Source organism: Centruroides vittatus, unplaced genomic scaffold (assembly GCF_030686945.1).
Source record: "Centruroides vittatus isolate TY-2023 unplaced genomic scaffold, ASM3068694v2 scaffold_654, whole genome shotgun sequence".
Classification (NCBI taxonomy): Eukaryota; Metazoa; Arthropoda; class Arachnida; order Scorpiones; family Buthidae; genus Centruroides; species Centruroides vittatus.
In genome coordinates this window covers 622,389-645,492 of record NW_027122714.1, presented here as the reverse complement: position 1 = coordinate 645,492, position 23,104 = coordinate 622,389, and the positions used below count along the sequence as shown (strand labels likewise).

General features: G+C 30.0%; 1 protein-coding gene across 1 annotated transcript in view; it reads right to left on the bottom strand.

The window, feature by feature from the left end:
- LOC136989542 (uncharacterized) overlaps window positions 1-19,519 on the bottom strand; it is a 116,849-nt gene extending 97,330 nt beyond the window's left edge. Inside the window, exon 1 of the mRNA XM_067287754.1 lies at window positions 19,304-19,519. The gene's annotated coding sequence lies outside the window, so the exon portion shown is untranslated. The remainder of the gene's footprint in view (window positions 1-19,303) is intronic.
- Between the last annotated feature and the right edge of the window lie 3,585 nt (window positions 19,520-23,104).

Sequence of the window (23,104 nt, the reverse complement as noted above, 5' to 3'; positions counted from 1 at the left end):
GGTACTGTACGTACACGAAGTATAAGCATACATGGTCTAAAAGACAGTTAAACATTGTAAAGCCTGAAATTTAAATTACTTAAGCTATGGCATTGGCGTAGCCAGAATTTTGTTATGGGAGGGGCCTAGTAGAGGCTGTAATTTTCTGGGAGGGGCACCAGGTTAACTGGGGGGAGCCGTGCCCACCCATGCCTCTTCCTGGCTATGCCCATAAGAAACTGGCCTATGCAAAAGCAAGTTATTAAAAGGCGGGTTATTAACTTTTGGGTCGCTTTACATATTTAATATTTTGAAAAAAATCGATCAATAACAGGTTCTGTAATTAAAAACACATTGGCGTCCGAGTTCGAGCTCCGTTCCGGAATCCATAATTCTAACAATTGTCAATTGTTTTCAAAAGTGTCTGTGGCAATTCCTATCGATACACATTATAAAATTACACCAAACTGAACGAAACCAAACCAAATTGAGTAACTAAATTGAATTTTTTTAAAAATGAAATATGCAAAATTCGAAAAATATCACGTGCCTCAGCTGACACGAAAGTTCGGAGCGTTAAATAAGAAAAGTCTATAAAGATTCGAGAAATGACACATGGGTTTTCCTATATAGAAGAGAGAATTTGGAAGCTGTTTCAATACGGTAAGTGACGTAGAACTTATCTAAAGATAGTATTTGATAAAGACACTACTATCGACATTGGTTGGCCACTCTCCGTCCTTCTAACACTTTTCTAGATTCGAACAGACTGCAGAGATTGATGGTAGCACGCTATCGAGATTGTGCAAGAGAACCACTAAAGGATTACTTCTAAGAGGAATTGAAGGCGAATTTCCTATTGAGAATTACGTACTTCTACTTATAAATAAATGCTTAAAATTATATAAAAACCTTTAAATTAAATAATTTTAAAGTTAAAATACAAATTTCGAGTGACAGTAAAACAGTAAAAACCACTAAGTTGGTTATCACCGTGTTCTGGACACCCCTCTAAATTGATCTCTTTATTGGAACAGGCCAACATCTATACACAATAAACCTCTTTAAACTGAACAGTAGTGGTTCTACAGAAATGTTTCGAATTTTGAAATGTGTTCTAAACAGCGGGAAGAAAAAGATTTCGTTAAAATCCCTTAAGTTAGACACCTGTATATTATGGTTATCCCACTATATTGAACACTATAAAGAACATACATATAAATTAGCACTTTCCTTCCTCTCTAACTGAAATACCTGTCTAAACCGTACACATTTTAGTGTCCAACACGTAGAGGTTTCATTGTGTAATGTCTGCCAGTTTCAATCGAGTCCAATCAAGAGGGGTTTCCAATTTGTAGAGGTTTCATTTTATAATGTTTGCCGGTTCCAATTAATTCAAATTTAAAGGGGTGTCCAACTAATTAAATACGAATTTCGGTTTAAATTCGATAAACAAATGGATGCCGTTCGTGTTTTTAAAGGCAGTTGTGTGTCGGATGAAGTTTTTATTCATTTTATTATCTGGAATTTATTTACAAGTTGATCAAACCATTGTAACTTTATAATAAATCTTAATCAACGAGAAATTTCAGAAACGTAGTAAATTCAATAATAAATTGCATATATAATAACACATTCCATATAGATGAGAGCCCAATATATAACTAATTACTACATAGTTTATTACGTGATAGGAAGCGATCGATACGTCAAACTATACACAACATTATTTAATTAGTTTTCGATCTTATAACAATTCTATTCATTATTCCTATTATAAAATCCCTCGAAGTTGGACTTTATATAGGAGACAATTGGAACCGGTGGACGTTATGTAACGAAACCTCTATACGTTGAACACTAAAATATGTACAGGCGTTTCAGCTAGAAAGGAAAAAAATTAATTTATACACATGTTAAGTGTTCAATACAGAGGACCGTCCGTAATATACAGGTGTTCGACTTAAAGGGCTTTAACGTAATATTTCCCTTCCCGTTATTTGTAAAACATTTCTAAACTCAAAACATCTTTTAGAATCACTAGTGTCCGACTTAGACAGGTTTATCGTGAACAGATGTTGGCCAGTTCTAATGAAGAGATCAATTTATACGGGTGATTAGAGGTTTTGCTGTTTTACTCTCTTCCTCTATCTGAGGCACTTCTATAAACTGGATAGAATCGCTAGTGTCCGGCTTAGACAAGTTCCCAGGATTTATTCCGTTTATCGAACATCTAGTTGTTCACGTGTCGTAATATATGCGTGTTAAATCTATTAAAATATCGGCGCTTCTGAAAAAAAAACCATTGTTACTCTATAAAGTTGAATAATGATAAATACAGACAATATTCTGGTAAAGTCAAAGGATTTTTTCCAATAAATTCCTTTTTCTGTGTCTTTATTTATTTCTTACGAGATTTCTTTTACTTTTGTAGGAGAATGTGACGGATCCACTCGGATTATTCTTGTTTGAAGACGGTTTGGAGTATCCAAACGACGTCATCGATAGCCTTTTCTAAACGGACCGGAAGACTTGAAAATAACGTGGATCATGCACGAGATACGGAAGGATTCTCGTGCTGTATGACGATTTTCTTTACCACCTCTTACGGACATGTCGTAGAATCTGTCTTGTATGGATATTAATGATTTTCTTCGCCTCCTTTGTCAAATTTCCCTGACATTTTCTTGCTTAAAATCCCTGTTCCATTCTATCCCCAAGTCATTTTTTCATAAGTGTGAAATGCCAAACGTGTTACAGAGTTCACATTTTTTTACAATGATTTAAACCTTCTTTACGCATGAGCTGTTATGTATCTGGAAGGACACTTTTGGAATAAAATTCCTGATATTTTTCAAGCTACGATAGTAGGCTTTTGGTTTTTCAATGGCGCAATTGGCTTAGTTTTTTCTTGTTTTTGCTTTCGTGGTTTTGTTATTTTATATGCGACGATTTCTTTTGAAGAGGAAATGTACTGTAAACTCAGCTTGGACTTCTTTATACCCTAAACGTCACTGCAAATTTGATTCTTTTTTTTTAAATTAGAACACAAGAATCTAGTGTAGACCTCTCTGTCTAGGACACTTGGAGAGGTTTTACTGTAATAATTTTATCGTCAGAGAAACTCATATTAAAATCCGCTTTGCTTATCTGCAAAATATGCGCGATATTTCTATAAAAGATATATTTTTCTACCTCTTATACGAATTCTTTTATGTCGACGAACTTACCCTTTAGCAGATTTTTTATCAGTGTTGCACCAAACAAAAGACTAGAAATACTATTTCGTTTTTCCATCCATGTACCCACTCTTTGATAGCCCTTCTGCGTAAAACTTGTTTTCAATGTTAGAAAATTTCCTTTTTATTTCGATTTTTTCTGCCAGAATCTTAGTTTTTCTCTTCTCATTCACTTTGTTCGAATGTTTGTTTGAAATCTAAATTAAAGGATATATATATATGTACTGTATGTATCAGTATATATGTATGTACGGTGATATACAAGTCGACCTTCTTATTCTCATCGATTGTTTTGATTCTGTTGTCAAAGAACACGATCCTCTGAACGTTTGAAAACTGTCTAGTGACGTGAGTACGTGCTTGTCTTCTTCTTCAACCACTTCAAAAAGACCAAAAAATAATTTATAGAGCACATCTGGTTTTCTATTTTATTTCGAGTACTCGTCAGCAATCGTTTCCATTTTGATATGCCTCAGTAAATAAGGTCTCCCCCTCATTTTTTCGTACTACTTACCAACCGAAATCAAAAAACTTCTCGTAACCACATAACTTAGTTAAAAGGTTAAAGAGCAAATTGTTGATAAATTACGATTGTTCTTTGTTTTACGCTCCTTCGTTAGGAGCAGACTGGTAAAATCTGTAAAAATAAACTGTTAAAAATGAAATGTTCTGCGACTTTTTTAAGCTAGGAAACACACTCTTCATTTTATTATCGTAAGATTTTCCACTGGAAATTCATTCTTTGATATAATTCTTTTTTAAATATGTTGTAAAAAATGAAAAAATTGGCAAAAATGATAGAAATTCAAAAAATGTACTAAAAATTAAAAGTATGCTGAAAAAAATTTAGCTCATTTTTTGGAAATTTTACCAGTTCATTTTTACCTTTAGTTATATTTTTTGAACTTTTTTCCAGCAAATTTTCACTTTTAGTATATAATTTTAGCATTTTTACCAGCACAATTTCGCCGTTTTTCTCAGTTTTAAGCCAAAGAATTTCATTTTTTAAACTTATTTCCTGACGTATTTAACCAGTTTGTTTTAAATTTTTATTTGTTTATTGAATACATTAAGTACTTACATTTTCTAATTAATTGAAAAATGCAAAGAATGTTTGAAATATATCACTCGAATGCTATTGTCTGCTGTCTCGTATATTCTTGGAAACAATATTTCGCTGTCGAAGCTACTTAATATTCCTGTATTTGTTGAAGAAATTACGAATATATTTAACATTAGATGCAGTATACAATAATAAATTGCAGAAAACATGACAGGATAATAAACTAATATAATGACGACATGTCTATCTCTATAGTCACGCTACTTAGGAGAAAAACAATCGAAAACGATCAATAACTAAGCATGTTTTGGATGTCTGCTGACCATACAGTCGCTAATTTTCTTCGGGAACAACTTTAATTAACTTATTTACTTAAATATTCTATAAATTATTCTATTTTTAGCGTATTTAAATATGAAAAAAGTCTAGTTTTATTGCATTAAAGTCCGTATTATCTGATCAAAGGAGGTGTTGGCCTACAACCTGATATAAAAAATAACACGCTTCTACCCAATAATAACAATTTTTTACAGAATATTAATGTATAAATTATTTTTTAACAATTGTTTAACAGGTAAATTTGCAAGCAACCTCGTATGGACGGGAGAGTTTACTTTAAGGAAATAAATCAACTCTCGATACGTGGGTTTCTTCACGAAAATTTACAACATTTATTTTGTATTTACATATCTCGATTTAAATATCATATAGGAATTTTATGAGGTGTATGTAATTGGATCAATTGCATCTAACCGTTTGAAATTTAATAAAATTCATCCCCTAAAAGATAATTCAATGTATAGACATGCTCGATTATTGATTGATAAACGGCATATTTTTATATTTATTCTATAAAATAGTTGTATAAAGTTATAGGAGGCTCGGTTAACCTTAATCCTGTATCTTCGTGCCAAACACGCCCTTCCGAAATATCTCGGATAACAGACTTTTGGGCAAATCTTCATTTTCATTTGTTATTTTTTACGTAAAAAAATAGAAGAGACGTATTGTTTTACATTATAATACAGTATATACATAGACTATGTACGGTACCTTTATGTATATCTATGTATATGATCCGGAACGTCGTCTTCAACAACAAATCTACGCCCGAATTAATCATAAAATTGAATTAAACGTTAATTTTATCGCTCTATCGAGACTGTCAAGCATCATCTACGTAACAGGAAGAGCGTAAATATATTTTACAATTGCACGAATAATCGTTGGTTTAATCGTTACATTAAAATTCTAGATTCGTTAATTAATTTTAATGACGATTTCAATATTTAATTACGATTATTTTTCACGTCATACGATGATGATGACGATGATAGCGTTTAATTTGTATATTCGAGTCGATTGTTATCGATTTAACAGTAGATGAAAACGGTTCGTTTGCGTTTACAAATTGGTTTATTCTAGAAGTGATGATGATCTGGATGATGCAAAATGACGATTTCCTGAAATTTTTAAATTGAATTTTCGCTTTGTTTCTTTAGAATAAATGAAATTTAAAACGATCACTTTGCATTGTTCGTTTGAAATTGGTTAAGACAATGCAAACGACAAATGAATGTTGCCATTTTAACAATTTTAAATAATTGACCCGGGTGTTATTTATATAAAAATTTTCCATTTTTTTTTATAACTAACAGTCGAACGAAGTCTAAGGCTAAAAAACTATACATTTGAATACAATACGCAGACGTATACAATTAACGCTTTAATGTGTACACTTAACACTGTACTCGTACAGTACAGTGGTACCTTTGAACTCGAACGTCCCAGAAGTCGAACAACTTGGAATACGAACAATTTCTTCTAGGAAATTTTGCCCCGAAAGTCGAACTTTCCTTGGAACTCGAACACAAACAAAGACGGCCATACTGTACGGCTGTGATGCAGCGTGTTGCCAGATTGGGATGATTTTTATTTTGGGATCCTAAACATAATTTTTGGGCAAAAACCGATTTCCATTTTTTTCCCCAAGAAATGGAAATCGGTTACTTTTCTAAACACGAGTTTGGGACAAATTTTGAGAGAGTTCAGCCGAGCACAGTTTTGCCATATTTACTTTTTTCATTGTTCTTAATCTATTATTATTATTATTGTTTTATGCATTAATTTGTGTTATTTTAGCTTGAATTATGATGTTTTTCAGAATTAAACAGGCATTTTTGGGGTTTGGAAACGGATTAATTCACTTTACATTATTCTTTCCGATAAAATTTGCTTTGGAACTCGAACGTCCTCTAGGAATGAATTAAAGTCGAGTTCCCAAGTATCACTGTATAAACTTAATTCTGTACTGTATACACTCAATGCTGTACTGTACTATTTTACCCGCACTTAATGCACTTAATCGAGTTTTATGCTGCCATTAATCATTTTATAATACTGCAATGTTGAAACTTGAATTTCGTCTTTAAAACTTAGAATTTATGGTTCATAGATGTTTACGCTTCCTTAGAATATTTTTATACTTACCTTTACGTTTTATGAAATTTTCTGGATTCCGTCCAGCGATCTCCTTGCTAACTTATCATTTCGCTCGAATTATTTTCAGTTTATGCTTTCGAATTACGTATAAATTTGTATAATTTAGAAAAGGGGAAAATGTCTTTTGCAAATTGAAAATTACGCTCTTAATGCATCTCGGCCGTTACATTTCATGGCCACATTCATGCTATAATTTATAAGTTCTCTTTAAACAAATGAATTATCGATTTTGAGAATTAAAAGTTTAGTAAATTGGCTTATTATATATTGATTTTAATGTTTAGATAATAATAATTAATACATTACTGTTGAACTAAGGGCTGGCCCAAAACTCAACTGTATTTCGATTCGTGTCTTGTAAATACGAACCGTAAACTGACTATAAAACAACTCATTTTCTTCTACGAAACTGATGAAAACGTGATTAAAATACAGTTAAATTAATTGAAATTTAGTGTTTAAAGTGGCCAATTGAATTTTGGGCCATCCTCTACATGGAAAAATGCATTATCATCAACAGATTTTGAACAAATATATAGTTTTTATTCTAGTTTCTTCTTATTTAATCTTTAAAAAAATTGGAAAAAATTGTAGACATTCGTGTTGAATTAAATTTTAAATTTGGATGAAAAATTAATTGGCTAAAATTTTAACATTCATGTATTTAGAGTGGTCTAAAAGTCAGTTAACCGTCTTGAATTCTATTTTACACTAAATCGTACTGAGTTGAGAACAGTGCGCTTTCCTTTACGAAACTGGAAGAACATTGTTCAGAAATCCAGCAACGAGTTGCATAACTTTCCCCCGCTAGACTTTTAAGTTTGTCCGAGAAAGTTACGCAACTCGTTGTGTGTGACGCCATCTGTTACGAGATTTTATCAAAAAACTTTTCATATTATTATTATTATTATTATTATTATTATAAAATGGAGAAAGAACTTAATTTTAAGGATAGAGACGCGTTTTATATAGAAAAAAATTGTAAATATTAATAACGAGTAATATCTTCATTAACTCGAAATATGATTCGTGACCCCCTCTATCTCTCCACTCCCTCGACCTTTAACCATGAAAATTTGATCGCATGAACACCCCTAATACACAAGCCTCCCTGAAACGTTTCAGAAACTTTGGACAAAAGTCACAGGAGTTATTAAGCTTCACACAGGAAGATCAAAATCCTGATCCCCCCACACGAAAGCATCCATTCATACAGAATAAACTTCCGAAATTTTTTGCATTTCTCGAGGTTTAAAGGTTCCAAAAAATGTAAAATTCTTCGGGGATCATTTTTTGATCGCCATACCTTCCCTCTGTTATATATAACAGGGGTGGCCAACTTTTGTGCACATAAGATCTACATTTTATCGTAAAAATGTGTCGCGATCGACTTGTTGTCATAGGCATAGTCTAAGTGGGAGGGGGAGTGTGAAATACATACTATGTTTATACACTGTGTTTCAGTACGAAGTGCACTCAGTGCTTATGAGTCGAGTCATAACTGCATGCATATAGTTGAGTTCGGTTACAAATATAATACATTAAGTCAAGACATCGCTAGCGATCGACCAAAATTGGCTTGGCGATCGACCGGTCGATCGCGATCGACTTTTTGGCCACCCCTGATATATAACATCCGGGAAAGTAAAAATTATATAAAAAATTTACGCTTTACAACGGTTATGGGCTACCCGATGTATATTTAAGTTTGAATGTTTAAAACATAATTCAATATTCCTTTAACTAGAGAAATTTTGCATCACCGCACAATGTGTTATGACAGGGATATCAGATTTTTCCTTATTATAGTTTAATATTAAGCGATCTCACTCGAATTTTAACTTAATTACATCAACCACTATCAAATTATAATCAAAATTTAATTACGTGGACGTAGAAAGATAGATGATCCCGTTATTTTCATATTTTTAAATTAAATTATAATATATTTGTTTATTTTTGAAGTTATGTTCGATTTGAGAAATATCTTTCCATTACTCGTGTCTGTGCATTTACAGATCGTCTGAGAATTTACAGCATTTAATAACCTTTTGAGTTCGTTGACATACCATCGGGGACTAGATTATTAAGCAAAAAAACTACAAATTTTTACTAAGATCCACAAAGGAAGGAGTTAAAGCATTAAAAAATTGTTTATTGGTGCTACAAACTGTTTACATGTTGGAGTATAGGAAGCTAAAAATTGCTTACATGTTGGGGGTGTAACAGGCAAAAAATTCTTTACATATGATGGTGTAAAGCGCTAAAATCTAGTCGAAAAGTCTCGATATTCTATTTTTTACCACCAAAAATACGTAATATTTTAGTAAAATTTTTACAACTTTATCCTCCTGTTAACGACAAAATCCTTTGTTTTAATTGCTAATTATTAATATTCGACAGGCCCGTATCGTCTCTATTCACACACAAATCGAATTTGAACGTCACACACTTCACGTTCTTTGATATTTTATTTTACTACATTTTTACGATATCAAATTTAATAATGAATGAATTTTAACTATTCATACGTACGAAAACAACGGGAAATAGCGCGTGTCACTATAGCAACTGCGCGCGACGCAATATGTTATTCATTCATCAGATTTCATTGAGAATGAAATCAAATTATTATCTTTACATAATTTAATGAATAAGTCTTTAAAAAAATTAAACGGGAATTATTTTACGTAATTTAATAACCAAATTATACAATTTACTATAATTATATAATCGATAATATAATAGAAATCTATTTATAGTACATTAATAAATAAAATGCGCTAAAATTTATATCATTTCTTAATCAAAATAGTAAATATAATATAATATAATATAAATAATATAAATTTATCTATCTATCTATATATATATATAAGTCAAAATATTTATGTATGTTTGTATGTATGTTAGGTAAAGGGTTCTATATCATTCATTCAAAGTATCAGCATCAAATTTGGCACGAATATTCTTCCACATCGTATAAAAAATACTGTGGGGTCCACACCCCTTTTAACTTACGTATGTTTATTAGTTAAATGTTCTGTTTTATTAGTTAAATTAGTTATATTCTGTTTAAATTATCCCTGACAAAGTAGGCAAGATATTCTTCGACATCCTAAAAAAGTACTTTGAAGATCCACCCCCAACCACCTTTAAAGCTCGCCCATTCTTAACTTAATCTCGAGCAATTTTTTCTGTTTTTCAGTTTAATTATGGTAAATAATTGGGTCAATAGATACACAGTTTAGTTACCAAGACTTGTTTATATCCCAACCTTAACGAATTGCTCGAGAACATCGGCCATACTCAATAAAAATAATAGAAATAAATTAATAATTTATAAAAATTTATTATGTATTATATTTTTAATATAAAAAAAATAGAATCGTACGGTTACATAAGACTAAAGTTTTAAATATATTAGTTTAGCTTTAAGAGGGAAATTGAATTTCATGTATTGGAAACTCTACTCTGTATACATGATAAGTAAAGTTATTTTGACTGTAAGTTGTGTTTCTATATATATATATATCAGATTCTGATCGTACAACTTTTACTTTGTCAAAGGAATCCAGAAAATATGATTGCAAGAGAGATCAGAATCGATCTACAGATCCTGTCCTATCAGACTTGCATCCAGCAGGGGATTTATGATGAATTTTATTATAAATTCTTATCAAAATAACTATATTTAGTATTCATAATTTATACTTGCAGTTATATAAGGTCGAACGTAAGATTAAAATCAATTAACTTTAAGTAGTGTTTGCTTAAAAGCACTTAAATAAGACAAATTTTAATGTATTTTTCATTTATTTTACTTGGGGGGAAAAAATTGAAGAAAATAAAATAATGTTTTCTATTAACATAATTATAAATCTTGAAAGGGGGAGAAGCAGTAGTTATGTAAAGTAAGGATTTAAAAAGGAAAATTTTACTTGAATAATATAAAATTAAATCTCCAATTATCAAAATTGCATCCAGTTAAGGATATTTTTTTACAAATTTAAAAAAACTAACTGTTTAATATCAGTAATTTATAATTATAATAATAGAAAGTCGAAGATAGGATTTTTTAAAATGAATTTTAACATGTTAAAGTTGTTCTATCTTGAGGAAACCGTGTATTTTAAATTTATATTTTCTTTACTTTCGTGCATAAAATATTAAGTAGAATATAATAATATAATTATTAAATTTAAAAGGTTAAACAGAGAATATTTATTTAGAACGGAATTTAATCTGAAATTTTACTGAAAGAATATAAAATAAATTTTTCAGTTATCATTTTAAATCAAAGCAAATATAATATAAAATAAATAAAATGTAAAGATTACAAAGAAAAAATAATAAATAATAGAAATATTCCATCGAAATTATTTATAATAAATATTCAAAGGAGAAGAATTTCTAATAAAGCAAATATATCAAATGCAATAACAATCATTTCTTGTGGAGAGTCATAAATATACATAAATTATTTTGTATATTTTATCATAAAGTATTTCAAAAATAATAACATTTTATATTAAAATTATATTTTCTATTAAAGAAGGTATTTTTAAAAAATTCTGTTAAGATATTTGGAGGGATTTGATTTGAAATTACCTTTTGATCTATAATATTCAATTTTGGATAATTCGATATTTAGTGGATAATCTGACAGCAGACAATAAATTCTTGATAAAATTGGATCATTCACTCTTATCTAATGGGATCCCATCTGGGTTATCTATCATCTTTTTTCAGATAAAATTGATCGTTAGAAAAAGAATTTATAAAAGAAATACTTTCAAGAAATATCTCTTTTACGTCACACTACGGAAAAAACATATACTTATTTATTTAATAATTGTTTATACAATAAAATCATAAATTTATTAAATATAAAATATTAAAAACAACTTATTTATATTATTTTACAGTATTCAGGTATAAGTTGCTAGCATACTTTAAGACACTACAATTTATTTTGTGTGCTGTAACATACAAATAAAAATATTGTATACGTATTTTCGTAGACTGTGAAACCTCTCTAAGATGGACACTAGTGGTTCCTCTGAAATTTGTCCTATTTAGAGAGGTGTAGATGTTTTCTAGTTTCAATCACGAGTGTAATTTACAGTGGTGTTCAAGTTGAGATGTTTTACTATATACATACTTAGAATTTTATTAATTTGTATTATGTTCAGTACAAATTACATTGTTTCTATTGTATATATTTATATATATATTTATATATATAATATACATATATATATATATATATATATAATATACAGTAAAACCTGCGTAAACCGGACTCGCGCGGTACCTTATATTTTTCCGGTTTGACAGGTTTCCGTTTTGAACAAGTTATTTGTATATGTAATTATGTAAATACACAAAATACATGTGTAGACAATTATTTCGTATATAATTTTTTCTATATAAATTATACATAATATAAAGATACAAAGTTACTTATATAAAATTCAATATTCCATCTCTCATATTTACACGAAACAACAAGATGTTTTTCCATTAGAAAAATTTAAATATTGAAAGGATTTTTACGTGAAAGCTCCTAATTATAATATTTATTTAACATATCAAAAGCAAAGAAAATCACGTTACTGTTTGCAATATTTTTCTTATTCTCTATATATTACTACACATGATAAATTCGAGTTGGCTTAATGCTTGCTTGCAGTTTGTATACCTTTATATCTCGTTATCAATGGAGGGTAATTAGGTATATTCTCCCTAGTATAAAACAAAAATTCAACACGTTTCTCTCTCAAGACGTGATATTGATATGTATCGATTTGTTGATAACTCAAGAAAGAATTAAAAAATCGATTCCATGCGTTTACCTTGCCTACCTTCAATACCTACTTTATCAATTATGGAAGAATTTTTTTAATGTATCACATTAAAAATAAAACGAAATTAATTTTTTAATATTATTTATGGTATTTTAATTATGTTCAAAAAGTCTCATTGGCTTACACGTATACAGGATGTCCCAGAAGCCAGTTAAAGAATATTTTGCGTGTTCCAGATGCATTTGTGACACGAATCAATGTATTATTTTTCCCCCTTTAACAGAATTGCTAAAAACGAGAGAGAAAGTATGTTTATGTGTTTATGTTTTGAATAAGACAAAAATTTAATATTAATAATGGACCAGTCTCTGTATGAGTAGGTGTTTGTTTAGACGGGTGTAAGGTATGGGTGGGTTTACCTACACCTTTGTGTTCTCGTGTATGTAGGTGTATGTATGTGTTTGTGTGTGTATAGATGCAAGGACGACGCCAGCCAATGGGTAAGGGGGGCAAGATGATGTAAATTGATAGAAGATATGAATTGTATGTAGGTAAAATAGAAACGATTCATAAAGTTTTAATCATTTACTATGTACCGGAAAAGAAATATCTCAAATAAAACATTTTCTTTAACTTACAAGAAGCCTAAGAAGATTATTTTAATTAAAACTTAGCATTTAAATAACTTTTTCGAATTTCTAGGGGAGGGCAAGTGTCCCTCTGCCCCTCCCCCTGGCGACGCCCTTGTATAGATGGGACACATAAGTGGTTTGTGACACTCACTTATGTGTGTATGGAATGCTAAGATGCATGTACAGCACAACTTATTAAAAACATTTTTTCAAATTTTAACTCATTTATCGATTAGCTAAACGAGTCAAATACCCGAATGTCTGTTTGTAATTTATATTCTATTCTTTTATAATGTATATTATACGGAAAGCATTACATTACATACACTATACGTAAATGCAATGCATTTCACGTAATTTTAAGAAAAAATTATACTTGTGATTATGTCAATAGCAAGATTCCAATCAAAATACAAATTTTGAAGTATTTTCCAACAAGATTTGTAGAACTGTTAAATCGTTTTATACAGTAAAACAATTTTTACTGAAACCCAAGTTAATTTTTAAAAATAAGTTTAAACGTATATTATGTTCACGCGTACGTATTTGATTATTCGAACTAAAACACAGAAATATTCAACAATTAAACAAGAGTAGCCCAAAATTTAGTTAATCAAAACAACCGACGTTTTTATATCTTGCTTAACTAGCTTTCGGGCCACCCTGCGTTAAAAAACCTGAAATTTTAAATGAAATATCTTCAGAAATTTAGGATTTTTTCCATAATTTATGTGAGCTTTTTTGATTATTTTAAGAGAATAACAACAGGTAATAAATATCAAGGATATACAATAGCTGTATTAATTTTCATTGCTTGTATCCTGCTTATCAGTTTACAAAACACAATTTAAAATTAACCATTTTGTTTGGTTTTCAAAATTAAAAAAATATATTTAAAATTTAATTTGTCTTCTTCTTTCAAAGAGATAAAAATTAATTTTAATTTTATTGGGGAAAAAAAGAAAAAACACTACATTTTAAACCAAATTTAATTAAAGTTCGATATTCGTAAACTTAATTTCTAGTTTTAAAAATTAATTAAGTTTGTTATTTTTTAAATTAGGAAAAACTTCTGGATATTATCTTTTAAAAGGATATTATTTTAATATTAAAGAATTTGAATTAATGTAGAAACAGTAAAGAATGTGGAAATTTATTGGAATTTTCAAAAACGAAGATAAATTGGTAAAGTATGAAAGAATTTTTATTACTTTATAATATACAATAAAACTTCTGAAGTTGGATGCTCCTGTTAATTGGAACCTGAAAACATCTCTAGGGCATAGGTGTTCCAGTTACGGGGACTACACTAAGTTGTGGAACCATTAGTGCTCACCTTAGTAAGGTTTCGCTGTATTTTGTAAATAAATATGGATTTTATGATTATGAAAGCCTCTCGAGTTGAACATCATTCCTACTGAACACACACACACCTTTAAGTTGTACAGTACAATTGTAATTGATACTGACGAACATCTCTAATACGTAGTACAGTCGCCTGCCTTTAGGACACCTCTCTAACGGGACACGTTGTGTCGCGTTATGTCTTCATGGGGCCCAGACGAATTTGATTTAGGGGGCCCCATGTATTGTACAGTAGTTATAAAAAATCGATTTGGGGCCCCCTGCAGGTGGATGCCCCAGGAAATTGTGCTTTTTATCCACAGGATAACGCCCCACGTCTGTAGTTACTAGTAGTATCCATATTCCAGTGGTTTACTATTACGAAAATAGGAAAGAATTTGAGTGATATGTATGCAGTGAAGTACTCACAAGCTGGGCACCCACGAAATTGGACCTTTTAAGTGGAATAGATGGACACACATAGGCATAGCCAGGAAGGGGCATGAGTGGGCACGACCCCCACCCCAGTTAACCTGGTGCCCCTCCCCATAAATTACAGCTTCTACTAGGCCCCTATAACAAAACCCTGGCTACGCCAATGTGGACACAGTGTAGATTCTGGACCCTCAAAAACTATTATGGGTATAGAAAAAACTCGTTTAAGGTGAAAACTTTTGACCTGTAAGTCAATTTTTATCTAGCTTATATATATATATAAATCTAACACTGTCTGTCCAGGACACTCTCTAAACCGGACAAAGTTTTGCGCAAACACTTGTAAAAATCACACTATCATTTTAAAATCAATATAAAAATTATATTAATCATTTTTATGAAGCATAATTTAATTTATGTGTTTGATAACTTATTTTTTATAAATAAATAAATAATTTAATATCTAAATTTATTGCTTAATTTATTCTTATTATAATAAAAGATAATAAACGAAATAAAATAGACGTGTAATTAATTAATGTAACATAAAAGTTAATTAATTCGATAACTTAATTCACACTTTATAATCTTTCAAATCTGATGCATGATAACGTAATGAATATATAAATTTTTTCAATTAAATTGCTTTATTATAACTATAATTTATTTATAAATTTATATTTTTACTATTCTTTTAAATAAATTATATATAAATTAATCTATATTATTTCAATTTAATTTATATATATATTATATAATATATAAGTTTGGCTCGTACAAGTATACATTTACAAACGATACTAAAGTATTTTTCTACTTTATTTTAATGGGTATTTTAATGTTTAAGATAAAAAAAGAACGTGCAAACAACGGAGATTTAGTAATAAATTTTAATTTATATTCTAAAATAAAAATATCCTTTAATTAACAAATATTCCTTCATTTAACTTAGCAAAGGTTTATATAATTTTTGTATCATAAAAAGAAAAAATCGATAATTTCTCTACGTCAACGTCACATGTCTACTCAATAAGCTGACATTTTTTTAATATTAAACTAGTCATTTATAAATTATTTTATAATATATTATTATCTAGATTCTTATAAATTAAAATATATATTATTCATAATTTCCGATAAGGATGGTAAGACGAGAAAGGTAGTTAAATTATAATCAATTTTAATCCTATGGTCAGTCCATTGCACGCTTCGAGACAATTATTAAATTTTTAAGATCACTGGAAAAAATTTAATTTATATATAAATTAAAGATTAAATATTTAATTGAGTTATTAAATTTTAAGTGTTGCACAATATTCTATACAATATTATGCAACCCCCTTGTTGCTCAACTGTTATGCAATATCTATATATATATTAATCTACTTAGCGCATCTTACTGTCACTATTCATATTAAATATTTAATATGGTAGAAATACTTTATCTTACATCCTTCATATTTCGTCTCTACATATATTAAATCCTCTCACTTAATCCATCTTTCTTAAATAATATCCATGAAATATGTTTTACGCTATTTTTTAATATAAAGCATAAAATTAGACCTTTATAAAATTTAAGTTTGAATTTTTTAAATATTTATTTTAATTTTACACCAGCATAAAATTCTCTACCAATTATATATACGTTCATAATTCTTTTATTGTTCTCAATTTGATTTTGATATAACCTGTCTACGTTTGACATTAGCGTTTTCATAAAAATTGTGTCCAATGTAGACCCCCCTTCATCTGACCTCCTGGATATCGATCTAATCCCATTTGCAATATCTTTGATAGTCCTTTCTACCTGATGCTCCATATATTCCTCTCTCAGATAGTCCCTTCTACCTGGATCCCATATATCCCTCCATTCTTCTGTCTAGGGGGTATCTCAGATAATCCCTTCTACTTGGTATCCCAGATATCCCTTCATCTCTTTTATCCAGTGTTGTCTTAGATATTTCCCTTTATCTGGTGTTCCAGATATCCCTATAAAAGGATATTCCTGTAAGAAGACATCCTTTTATACTGGACTATCCTCTTTAGAAGTGTATGTAACTTGAGGGTGTTTCTGTATTAATATAATTTTTATTATAAGTAAATCGAATTAATTATGTACTTTAAGTTATAAAAACAGCAAAAATTTCCCCATTATTAAATTAATTTGTATCACGGACAAGTAAATTATATATCTGAAAAAAGCTATAATCATAATTACATTATCTGATACTGTAATTACAATTACACTTAAATATAATTAGTATGAATATAACTTTTACGGTGAAATCGAAGACAATAGGTACCGAATTTCTAGTATTAATTTAAGTTATATCGACAAAATATTCCTTTAATATATTTACAGTGTACAGTACGTCCTCATAGGAATTAAGAAAATTTGGAATAAAATATACGGGGGTAGTTAGAATTTTTATTTATTTATTTGAATAATATGCAGGGAATGGAAGACATCTTAATCAATATCGCCATAGACATACGTAGTTTATAGACATTTTCCATTAGTTGGTCCACTAATTGACCTTAATTTATAAAAATAATACGTAAGGAATTTAAACAAAGCAAAGACAATTGTATATTCGATAGTACACAATCGACAAAGAACACCAAGCAACTTTAATTTATTCTTATCTATCTTAATATAAAGAGCATTTTAAAGGCTATCTATATGTTAATGGAAGTATCGGTTTTTAATTTAGAAGTGCCTACAACTCCTTGCCGCCATCTATTAATAAATTTCAGAATTATAAAGACCCTTCCCAACGTTTTGTTTCAGTCCACACAACGAATCTTTTATTCTTCCACTTCCTACACTCGCTCACTTTCACTTTATGATGAGTTTTAATACCCGATAAGCTCCGGATATTAAAGAATCTTTTACAATTTAAGAATATCTTACGTTAAAACGGGGGAAGAATCAATTTCTTTTTGGTTAAATCCGCTTAGTTTCTTGTCGTTTCCTAGAAAAGATCCTTCGCTCCTAGAATGACCCAAAATTGAATTAACCGCGATAAATTTTAAGATTATGCATCCCTGTTAAGTGACTTTTGGGCTCTTTCTGTTTACGTTTATAAAATTCCTTAAAAGGTCCTTACATTTTCTACAACGTATGATTTTTTTTGGTGTGTGTGTGTGTGTGTGTGTGTGTGTGTGTGTGTGTTAGAGAGGTTGGAAAGAGCTGAATCGAAATGATTCTTCGTTACCGAGCCATTTACAACCTCCCTCATAATTCTGCTGTGTGTCGTGCAGAAAGGTGGATATCAGAACGTTTTTATGACCTAATAAAATTCCTCTTTTCCTCTCTTTTTTTCTAAAGTTTATATTGATAATAACTTATTTATGTAATCTTCTTACCGAATCACCATATTTTATTATGAAAAATTGAGAAAAACTTAACAATATCCATACATTTACCTCTTTTGTTCGCCCCCATTTCTAAAGGAATTAATTAGGATTTTCCATATAAAAATTACTAAGAAATTCGCTTTGGAAGCATTAAACAGGAAATTAATATTTTTCTAAATGATAATTTATATCCAAGGATACCGGGAAGCATTATAACAAGTTAATTTTGCCAGTGGTCAATAACTTTACACGTGCTTTTAACTAAAGGGAAATTCTATGTGTTAAACATTATAGCACATAGAATTAGAGCATTTAATAAAGTCCAGAAAACAAATTTTACGTTTTTCTTACCGAAATTTCATTACTTTTACCTTCTCCAATTCACTATCAACAAATACAGGTTGAGCAATAAACATTCGAAGCATTCGTTTTGCCAGAAACACAATCGATATTATGAATATTTAATTATTAATTACAGAAATTTATTAAAGAATCCATCCATTAACTCACCGATATTTTTAATTATCTCTCCTCCTTATTTTTCATTATATAATAATTAAAAAAACAAAGAAAAATATATTTAAAGCGAAGCAAAAATTCTGGTTCTGTTGAATGGGTGTGTTCACAAACGAGGAAAAGATTGCTCTTAATCTTCCAAGATGATTTAATATTTAAAAAAACTGGAGATTATATCGATTTTTAGATGCTTTTAAAATTTATTTTCCTATATTTCTAGACAAAAGTTTTTCTTGTTTAGCATCTAGAAAGGGGGAGGATGGCTCTTGTAATTTCTACGGGTGTCAAGCGAAGTGTTGCATGTTTACGTCTTACACTACTAAACATACGTACCTACGATATAAGCTTATACGTGTTTGTGTGTGGATTAAACACAAGATTGATCAATGGAGCCAACAAGCTATTTAAACGATCACTTACCTTATAAACCTTCAAGATAACATTCGTGTGACTAGTTTATCCCTTAATAATTTACATTATCATCCTTTACGTTATCTGTAAACGTCAATGAGTACCACTCGCAGCGAAAGATGAAGTAAAGTACGAAGTACACGCGATATCATGTACAATGTCACCAAGCGATTCGACAGACTGAGAATTGCTGACTGAACAGCACACGTTTTGCTTGTTGCTGGGTGTGTGACGTCAACCGTTCCCGTCCAATGGCAAAACGTGACGACACATATCTTCAATTACCTTTTCGTATGTTTTTCGTGTACAAAAATAGTAAATTAATTAAACGAAATTATCCCATTCGTCTATTAATTAAACATTATCTTGTTTATAATGTGAAATTATTTCGATTGTTCTCTATTTTTTGTGTTTTTAAATCATTTTTTAATATTTAACTAACAACGTGACGTTTATTTACGTGCGCGAATTTGATAAGCTCAACTCTCTTATTTTAAAAATTGATAAATAACCAATAAAAGGCGAGTAAAATTTAATCCGGCCAATAGAGTCGCAATAAATTTCTTACGTCGACGAGAAACGTTGAAATCGGATTTAAAAAATTGCAATTTGACCAATGGAGACGGATAAAAATTTAATCCACCAATAAGCTGTATAATACGCTTTTACGTCACGATAAATTTATCGAATTGGATTTAAATGACGATTTTTTTGAATTAGTCATGTGACTAACCATTTCTCACGTGTTTATCGCTCAATCTTGTGACTAATTTCTAATAGAAATTTAATTATATTCTGAGATTTATAATGCGATTTTTTCCCCATGTAGTGTATAGGCCTATAATATTGATGACGTCGGAAAAAAAAGGTTTATCTTCATCCATTACGTCATCGATTTGGGAAACTTTGGCTTCCATTCGTAGATGTCGATTCGAGTTTGGAACATTCCTGCAGCAACAATGTCCACCCCTTTAGGAGGGTGAGCCCTTCCGGTAGAATGAGAAGAGAGGTGTGATTTTCCGGTTTGATGGAAAATAGTCCGGAAATCTTTCCACCCGCAAGGAAGTTGGTAAAGCTTTAAGTGGTAATAAATGTGAATTGGAATTTCCTGATTTCCACATGCAGCTATGATATTAAACTGCCCGATTTAAACTGTGTAATGCCGGGTTTTTTTACACTGGCTCCGACGGTGGTACACGAGTTTTGTGGGTAGAAAACTGAAAAAATCCCCATATTTTCCCGTCGTAGACGTGACATTTTCAGTATCGATCAATTATAGATTGATGGAAATAAGTTACCAACGTTTGAGCCGTGTTTATATTTATACCTGTATGGAAAATGTCACGCAAATGTCAATTCTTTCTTGCTATCCATTCGGGTTTACATATATTTTTACAGTTTCTTCTTATTAATTCGTAAAAAGTAAGTTTAATAATTTTACATTTGTATCCAACTCGATCGGATGTTGATGAGGACATCTGAATTTCTATAAAATTAACTTTCTTGACGTCAGTAACTTATTTGGTGACGTCAATTAACTCTCGTAACAAACGCTAAAAAATCTGTTCAGACTAATGACATTTTCTCTTCTTCGCGGTCGAATCTATAGAAAAATCAAAATAGGACCAGGCCTCACGTTTATTGTCCATATAAACTATTGATTCCATTGTATTTCTTGTGTATTATTTGTCGCTGGTGGCCTCAAAGCTACGTTGCCAGGTCTCTGTCGACCTGTAAGAGTCTCCGCCTGTGATTATCTAGAGATTGAGGAAGGAGAGTTGCAGTGGGCCAAGAATTTCAATAAATCTGTTGTAACGAGGTGTAGAAGCTAAAACAATGTCACCTTGTCACTGATTATATGAAACAATTACCTAACCTTATGACAGGATTGTTTGTTTATGCGGCTTATAAATTACTGATATCGATTCATATTAGTTTCAAAAAAAAAGGGTCCGTTATACTTTTAGGACTAAAAATTTTTTATTATTAATTTAACAAGTGATTAAAAACTTTAAATTCAATTAAAAAATTTAAATTCAATTAAAAACTTTAAAATTTAACATAGTGCATTTTTTTTATTTTTGCATTTTATTATTGCTGTTAAATAGGCTCGTGTTAAATAAGAGTTAGGAGCTGCATGGAAAATTAATGGAGTGCTTTCATAAGCAACCAATAATTATAAAGATTTTCTTATTTAATCTTGATTTAACACATTAACGACACACGCCGCATTTTCTTATTTTATTTGTTACATTATTATTTTAAAAAATGTGCAAGTAATGACACTACAACGTTTTTTTTAATGAAATTTAATAAAAGCTCTAAGTCTCATCTGGAAACGTAAAAAAAAAAAAAAAAATCACATCTTGTATCTCCTAAGCATAGTTTTAAGAGTTGAATTACATATGGGCCCTGATATTTTATTATATTATATATAAAGAGCAGCCCCAGAGTCAATTATTTATTGGAAAAATAAATTTCCATCTTAATCATATCTTTTTAAATGTTTTCGCTAATTTTGTAAAAAAATATACGTTGTTCTAAACTCAGTTTACGATTTATATTCGCAAGCGTAGTTGGCATACACGAAAACATGGTTAACTGTCTTTTGGCCACTCCCCACAACACAATACAGTACAACACACACACACACATATATGTATGGTGCATCCTATACAGGAACACTATGTAGGAGATATACGAATTAGATTTTATCAGAAGTGTTTGAAGATATAACCCGTCTGGTATATCCCAAAATGTATAGATGAATTTGTTACTACTATTATACATTTGGGATATGCAAGACTTCAACATTTCTGATATAATCTAATTCATATATCTGCTATACGGTGTTGCTATACGCATACACACAAAAATAATTTTTATGCTCTTTAGAGTTGAAATTAATTGATTTTTTAAAATAGAATTAACGATTTAGGTAGAATAAAGTACTGCTTAATAGTAAAAAATTTTGAAAAGTAGTAAAAGATTTAAGTGTAAATTTATTTTTTTTAATGAAGAGATGGGTGGTTCTCTGCCATTCAAGTAAGATATAAACAGAAACAAACGTTAGAGAGGATTGGTGAAAAATGAAAATGACAGATAGGCTCATTCTGCCAATTGGCTGCTTTGAAATCATATTATACCAATTGGATTAGATAAATCTCTTATATATATATATGCCTAATAATATATATGCCTAATACATATTTATTTATTTAAATTAATTAAAAATATGGCAGAAGCATGCTCGACAATCCAATGCCGCAATCAGCGCGTTACAAGCTTAAAATTTGGAAAGTAAACAATTTTAAAAATAAAACACAAAAATTCGAATTTATATACAGAACAAACTTTTTCGTTAAATTTACTCCTGGATAATTTATTAGATTTATTTTCTACTTTAAAAATTTTTGCAAGCTCTTATTTGAAAAAAAATCTGATGCTAGTTCCAATATATCAATATATTATTAAAACGTACTTTAGATTAATTTATTTTACGAGGAAGTGACTTTATCTAATCTTATTTATGCTTTATCCACGACAAAACTTGTCTCAGAAGACACATAATTGGTTATTTCCAAGTGACAAGCGTGACGTTTACCATCTGCTGTGCAATCCGTGTTAACCTGCTGCTAAAATACAATATTAACTTCGTATTATATCTCTGCTGGAAACGAATAAATGCATCATTTGCCCCATTTTTGGCATTAATATTTACTCCTTAATTTATATATTAATTAAATTCTGAAGATTTCCTATTGTTGTATAAGATAACCTCTTTTTTTCCTCCCCTGTGTTGTCATATTA